Below are 8,014 nucleotides of genomic sequence, written 5' to 3'. Positions count from 1 at the left end.
CATCCGATAACATATATATCTTAGTTCTCATACCATAAGCCTGACAGCTGGTCGTGCTGTCACCATCAAGGCTCTACTCAGGCAAATTCACCTATAGTACCGGAAGTACCTGCACTACGGCGTTCGGACCGCATAAAAGGACAAACAAGAGGTTGACTTGTTCAGTTTGAGTAGAGCTTTGATGATGATAGCACGACCAGCTGTCAAAAGCGCTCGCATATAATTAAATAGGAGTTATGAACCTTCAAATTCTTTTTGTAACTTATATTAATAGTAAGATACTGAAAATAAAGGGAAATTAGTTGCATCATTAGAAAAAAGTGTAGGTATATATTACTTAACATATTTCTAACCATTTTATGAATATTGGGAAGGAGATAGCTATGAAAATCAGTATACAGAGTGGACCTAACAATTGAGTCATAGTTATTTAGCGGTCAGAAATTATCGGCCAAGTTGAGAGTATTATGTCACTCTAGTAATTTACGTCGAAGGCACTAAATTTGAGTTTTATTCGAAATTTGGTTACTGTTTTCTCTTCTCTCTTTGGTATTTTTTTGTTTATTTTGTTGTATCATTTCCTTTGTCTCGTTGTTATTGAATATATTAGATTTGAAGGTTCAAAGCTGGCTTTTATTTCTAGAATCTAACATAGAAAGTAGATGAACAACACCGATTCTGTGGCACAGGAAATTCAACTAACATAAGCAATGAAGCTCTGAGCGGCCCACGTAGAAATAACGCCATGGAGGTATACAGCGTTAAAGAAAAAAACATGGCGTCCAGCATTAAAGAAAAAAACATGGCTACCATCGTGACATACAGAACCGGAAATTCAACTAACAGAAGCAATGAAGTACATAGAGCTCTGAACGGCCTACGTAGAAATAACGCCATGGAGGAATACGGGATATGCAGCGTTGAAGAAAAAAACATGGCGTCCAGCTTTGAAGAAAAACAAACATGGCTGACATCAAAGTATACAGGGTGTGCAGCGTTTAAGGAAAAAAACATGGTGTCCGGCATTAAAGAAAAAACATGGCTGCCAACATGCAAGAAAAAAAACATCCAAGTTGGCAGGGTAAGGAGGGTCTAATATTTTTTCGTGGGATCCAACATGCCAGGCATCATTTGTCATTGATAAATGTGTCAAATATATAAATCAACAAAGTTTCGGATCTGTACGATTAATCGAAAAATAAACACTTTCGGTTTATAAAAATTGAGATAGAAGCAATGTAATGGTGAATTCAGAATGGCCAATGGTGTAGAGTCCAAATCTACAATGAAATGGTCACTTTCGGTTTTCACTTCCGGTCGTCTGATTTCGATAATTTCAACATCAATGGATTCGTCTCGATGCCAAAAACCATAATTAGGCATTTGCAGAAGTGTTGAAAGCATAGAAGGCTAACTTTGTTATTATTGAAGATGGCAGGGGATTGCGGGTACTCTAACGTCACAATTTTTACAGGAGAACACGAAAATGAAAATTATAAGTATTAGCATGGATTTTCCATCATTTAGGTAGTCAATTATAAAGTTTTTTGTATCGAATATCTGCATTTCGGATGTTGTGATTATATTTGACTCGGTTGTGCAACGTTGCTAAATGTTAGGCGGTAAATGGGGGGAGTGGGGGACGAAAACACGCGGCGGCGTGAAAGGGGGGTAATATCATTGTTTGAACAGTTGAAATAATCAGTGATACAATGTCATCAATGACAGTGTTTAATCGAAAAGTACTTCAAACGAAATATCCATTGCGGAGAATTCAACCTCACAGCATAGATAATGTCGCCGCCAATGCTGAAAATGAAATGTGTGCTTTCAACTGCAATAATATATAACGTTTTATATGTGAACGTACCAAGGGACGTGAAATACATGGCAATAGGTGTGAAGCCCAATAATTTCGGCAATGGATGCAATAGAACACAATGAAAATTGATAAGTTCAATATTTGTCAATGACAACCAATTCAGTTTTTGTAAGCGAAGTTCCAAAGAATACCCCCTTCAAATATAAACTGAGGCTGATATTCCAAGATCTTCGAGAAGTAGATAGGAAAACGGTGGAATTTGTTCCAGAGCATGCAACGTTAAAGAAGTCGCAAATGAAATTTTAGCTTTATAGAATTTTCATTATAGTGTGTGTACGATATTAGCATGTATTTTGATTAGAGTTGTACAAGAAATAATTATGGAATTCAATAAGAAATTGCTGGGTTAGTTCAAATAGTAAACAGTTGAATATTCACAAACACACACATTTTCGTTTTATTTCAAGTCAATGAAAATATATTAAACAGTTTCGCATATTTCATTGTTATCACGTATTATTGATAAAGCCGTAAACAGAAAATGCGATAAGCTACTTGACATCGACTCGAAAAGGAAATGTGATAAGGATATAACGGGTTTTCTGTTATCTGCATGGAAACGCGGTTATTGTGCAGTTCCATATCGAATTTTCTCGAATGTTCTTTTGTTATCACGTTAGAGTAATAAATCACACTGGGGCAGACGATAAGCTTCAGTTTTCGATTGACTTTGCAGCAATACAGGTTATCTGATTATAGTTACGTTTGTGTGTGCACTATCTTCAAATAATCAGATATAAGTACAGTTTTTTTTTGAATCTATGTGCCGAAACTTCGTGATCTGAATTTAATTGAGAAGTTTTCAAATTTTTTTTTCGAAATTTTGTGTTTGTGTTTGTGTGAGAAAAAAAAATCATTCTTCATTCCGAAACCGAATATTTCGTTTTCCAAGTTGCTTTCACGTACTGCGAATATATGTTTCAAACAGTTTTCAAATATGTCATTTTCCAAAAAAAGTTTTCAAATATGTGTAAACAAAATATTTTTTGTATGGATTCCAAAAAAATTAACGCCATCTCTCTTGTAGAGGAAAAACCCATTGTGAAATTGCAACATCTCCAGTTAGAAGTGCCGTATCAAATTCATTCAGCCAAAATAGTGTCCACAAAATTTGGTGGGACAGTACTCATAGAGCTAGAGAAGAGTATCGTGTTTTTACCGAGGAGGGTCACCGCAACATACGAGCCATTCATCTCACATTTCCAAGGAGGAAAATACGCCCTCGTTTTCAGAGGTGTAAGAGACGTGGGTGAAACCAACCCTGCTACATCATTCGAGATTGTAGAAAATTGAGGTTAGTAACCTCACACGGTGTGCATAATGTTGTGAAAACATTCAATTCATTACATTGGAGGAAGGTTCTGAAGGTTTTTTGTTGATAACGACATCCAAATTTTTAACATTTGCACCTAATGTAGATATTTGCAATTCGACGTTAGATCAAAATTTTTCAACTCTCCATCTATTTTCTTGATCAAAATATCAGTTTGCTGCATAGATTGCAAAGTTTTGTCGGTTTTTTCATGAACCAAATCGGTAAGTTCTTTCAATCCCTTTGACGAATATTTGCCGATCCGTTCGATATCAATTTCATATTGAAGTTTGAATTTTTCATACAATGGAGCTGTTCCGTAGCATGTTGAGTCGTTTGAAACTGTTTGTTAACTGTTTGAATTTTTTTATCAAATTCAATATCTAACTTATTAACCTCATTCTTGATTAGTTCGTCATTAGTAGTTAGTCATATTTCTTCTTATGGAAGTAGTGAGGTTTTTCTCAACTTCATCCATGTACTCTTTGTTGACTACATCTGATGCGTTCGTAGGTCTTTTCGCATTACACCACAAATTATCGAAATCAATGTTGCCATCGGGTGTCTTTAGCAAACCTCCACCACTGCCTACTGCTGATGTTGCAGATTGCTTTCGCTTTCTATTGGAGCTGCGTCCAAACATGTCGATAGTCACACACACCAACAAGATTCTAATCATATGCGAGTAGTAATACAAAGCATTTTTCAAGTAATACAGGGTCAACCACTGTAAATCTTATATTTGCTATAATAATAAATATATCTCCTGTTATTTGGATTCAAAACATCACAGTGAACATCCCAGCAAATTTTGGATACGCTATTATGAATGTGTCAAAATTAGGGATTCATCACACATCACGGTGTGAACATCCCAGTCCATTTTTTCTAATACGTTATTGAGAATTTGTCAAAATTGTGGGATCCGACACCACACTCACACTGTTGACATCTTAGCAAATTTTTGATATGCTATTGTGCATCAACAAATATGGGGGGACCCGGTACTTCAGTGCCTCGTGGGGGAGTCTCTCATTGCGAACATTATTTTTTTTGTAAGCTATTAAAATGAAGTTATGAAGCAAAAATGTGGTTTGAATGCATCATGAGAATTGTTTATGAAATTTAGTAAATTTTCATGTTCAATTATCTAAAAGAATGTCTAAGTATTAACAACATTCGGTACCTAACGAATCTTAAATAATTCAAAGTAATCAAAGTAATAATGATCCCTAATAATGTAATATACCTTTCCGATCAGTTATGTAATATAAGTAATGTGACAAATGGAATTGGAAATGCGATTTTTTGAATAATAACACGGAAGCCATCTGTGATGGTATATATACAGGAGATTATTATGAACTATTTGAATAGTGATTTCAGAAGATCAATGTGCTATAGAAATTAAGGTTAGTTTTCTGCCAATATTCCTACCAGAGCAACTTTTGAATCTGCTGGTTGTGACCTAAGAACTCCAATAGATTTTTCAATTCCGCCTAGAGAGAGATTACTCGTAGATAGTTTTTTGAAAATTCAGCTCCCCGAAAACGTATACGGGAGAATTGCACCAAGATCTTCATTAGCGAACAATTTGGGAATAAACATTTTAGCTGGTGTGATAGATCAAGAATATATGGGGGGGACAATTAAAATTCTTTTATATAATTCATCAAATGAGAAAGTTGATTTTAAGAGAGGAGTTGAAATAGCTCAACTGATATGTGAACGTTATTGTATCCCAATTATTGAAGAAGTTGATATTTTAAACACTACTGACCGGGAAGAAAAAAGTTTTGGTTCGTCTGACATCCTTCCGAATATTCCACAATAATAATAATAATGATGGTGACGATGAGATAGAATCAGTATCAAACAAAACAATCAGTAGGGAAGACAAATAGTTTTATTGTAGGAAAATGACATTATTGAAATCTAATTATATCATTTTGGTAGCTATTGTGAATGGTATACTATATACGAATGTACCGAAAGAAGCTCAATATATTGCAATATGTTTTGAAATGGAAAATATGAAGAAAGAGTATAATAGAACGACTTGGAAAATATTGAGCCTTGCAAAGGAAAATAATGGTGAATTACCTGTGTTTCAAATAAAGATTCCAGAATCGAATGCAACACATATCAACTATAAATTCAAAATGATATACTGTAATAATTCAGAAAGTGATCAACAGGAATGACAAATTATGACTTTCGATAGAGCTGTACAAAGAGAAACACACGGAATATTTTTCATGTCGTGTATAACCTTAGTTTTAGTAATTATTATATTTTTTTTTGATTGTTCCAAAAATGGGAAAATTAAAGTATGTCTTTCACTAGACAATTAATGTCTTATTATTATCGAAATAATAATAAATGAATAATTCATTTTGTTTTCTTATATAGGTCAATGAAAAATATGATTAAAGTTATTGTTTGAACCTGAGAAAAAACTTTAATCCTCTCCTTTTTTCTTGCGATATAAATAGACAATGAATTAGTGATAATCACTCAAAATGAATTGGTTTGAAGATAGACAAGATATGTTTGAAGGTGATTGACAATAATTCGTGATGAATTTCACTAGTTCGGACTTCCATTGTCTACTATATACAATGATTTGAAATCCCTGAAACAAGTAAAAAAGAATAATTAAAAAAGAGAATAGTTGAAAATAACAATTATATTAAGCAACAATAAAACTGAAATGAAATGATAGTGAAATAACCTACAAGTAAAAATATAATAATTGAATAAATAAAAATTAAAGGAATGCAAAAAAGAAAATAATAAAAAATAAAGTGTCGAGATTCCAAGTCACGTTAGTTCACGACGTTTCGATTGTTGGTATCTACAATCGTCTTCGGGTGATGACTGGACTGATTCCTCCGAGAGATGACTATTTTATAGGTCGTTGAAATACTTTCACTTTCTCTACTATCCATTTTTCCCTTCACTGATTCCGTGAGGGATGACCGTTTTGGCGGGAGTTGGTCATTTTTCGTTTGATGATGGGTTTCCATATGTTTCGTATATCTACGCTGGCCTGGCTGAATACGTTGTTGGACAACATGTATGCGGCTTCCTTAAATTTCCTCCTGAACCAATGTTCCTCTCTGTGCAAGATCTCAGCTTGGGACCACTCGATGTTGTGTTGATGGGTCCAAACATGGTCTGCTATTCCTGATTTGCTGGTTTCTCCTCGCTGTGTATGCTTCTTGTGCTCGGCAATGCGAACATTCAATGGCCTCTTAGTTTCACCAATATAGGATTTTCCGCACTCACAGGGTATCCGGTAAATGCAATTTTTGGAATCGCAGTCCGCGTTTGGGGGCCTGGTTTTCGTGAGGCTGCTACGGATAGTGTTACCGGATCTGAAACAGGTTCTAATGTTGTACTTGGAACCAATTCTTCTTATCCTCTCCAATAATCCTCTTTTTTTATTTATTTTATTATTTTATTTCATTTTTATTTTATTTTTATTTTATTGTTGCTTAATATAATTGTTATTTTCAACTATTCTCTTTTTTAATTATTCTTTTTTACTTGTTTCAGGGATTTCAAATCATTGTATATAGTAGACAATGGAAGTCCGAACTAGTGAAATTCATAGACAAGATATATTTTTAGGAGAACGTAGGTTTCACCTAAATCCAGATAAATCATAGTATGTATCGGTTTGTATATCAGTGCATCGAGGTTATGTTGCTTGTGTTGTAATAGCTGACACTGGAAATGGAACTCTAGTATTTGACGAGCGGGAGTAGACAGAATTAGTCAAAAATAAGTCAGTCATTGATAGTTTACTAACATCGATAGAAAATGTGAGCACAATAGATGTTGGAAGATTTGCAGTGGAATTTGAGAAGACCCACCCAAATACTATTCGAATTCACAATGGCGATTCTAGTATTCGTTTGAATTGTGAATCGTTGTCAAAATTATGGCTTTCCATACCTATTCTCCAATATAGAATGGATGTATTGAAATCTCTGAGATTTGATGTAGTAATGAATATTCTCCAATTGGGAGTGAAGTCGGATATAATCACCAGGTCATTGAAGGTACTTGAAACAATCAAAGAAATCAATCCTGAAGTATACACTCTTGGATTGGAGGTAACGTATCATCATCCAGAACTCCTTCAAGAAGAAGAACAACCATATTATTAGATATGACGAAAAAAGTTACATTTGATAAAGTAAACATTCATTTGCTTTACTCATCGAATTACGCTTATCAAGCGGCGAGACGCAGCCTATGGGAAGAAATAGGACGTGACCGAATAAGATTCCAACGTCTTATTGAAAAATCTGCCACATGTATAAATCATATTTTAGATGTTAATCATAGAAATAAGGTATATGAACAAATCAAATACTTATATATTTACATTTTTTTTATTTTTTCCTTACATTTCAATATCTTTTTTATTTATCCAAGAATTATGTGATGAATCGAATCCTAACCATTTAACGTACAACTTGCCTTCCTTTTTACGAATAACTTTTTCTACTAGATGAATATCTGGGTACTTGGCTCGTTGTAATCCCTGAGTGTAAAATCCACCCTGTACCTCATTATTTCCAGAATCTTCTAAGATGTATGTGGTAGGGTTAGTCAACTTTACTTGTTTGACCTTAAACACTTCAGTGGTCCAATTTGGAGTATAAGACTTATTGAAAGCATGTCGATATTTGGATATGTGAACCTGGTCTCCTTTCCTGAACTTGGATTTTTTTGGGTCAACAGTTTTCGGATGTTGAAATGAATTGATAAATTTTGCATTTCTTTCATTTATTTTACTTGGCCTT

At 34.2% G+C, this 8,014-nt stretch overlaps 1 long non-coding RNA gene across 1 annotated transcript; it reads left to right on the top strand.

Annotated features, from left to right (window-relative positions):
- The first annotated feature begins 2,550 nt into the window (after window positions 1-2,550).
- On the top strand, window positions 2,551-7,568 carry LOC141480465 (uncharacterized). Its single transcript, XR_012464358.1, has 3 exons — window positions 2,551-2,622; window positions 2,910-3,176; window positions 6,756-7,568. It is a non-coding gene; the product is annotated as an uncharacterized lncRNA (long non-coding RNA).
- Window positions 7,569-8,014: the final 446 nt, after the last annotated feature.

This window comes from Leptinotarsa decemlineata, unplaced genomic scaffold (assembly GCF_025532065.1).
Source record: "Leptinotarsa decemlineata unplaced genomic scaffold, Ldec_3_MD MMD2_P_RNA_scaffold_11, whole genome shotgun sequence".
Classification (NCBI taxonomy): domain Eukaryota; kingdom Metazoa; phylum Arthropoda; class Insecta; order Coleoptera; family Chrysomelidae; genus Leptinotarsa; species Leptinotarsa decemlineata.
This window is presented reverse-complemented; position numbering and strand designations above follow the sequence as displayed.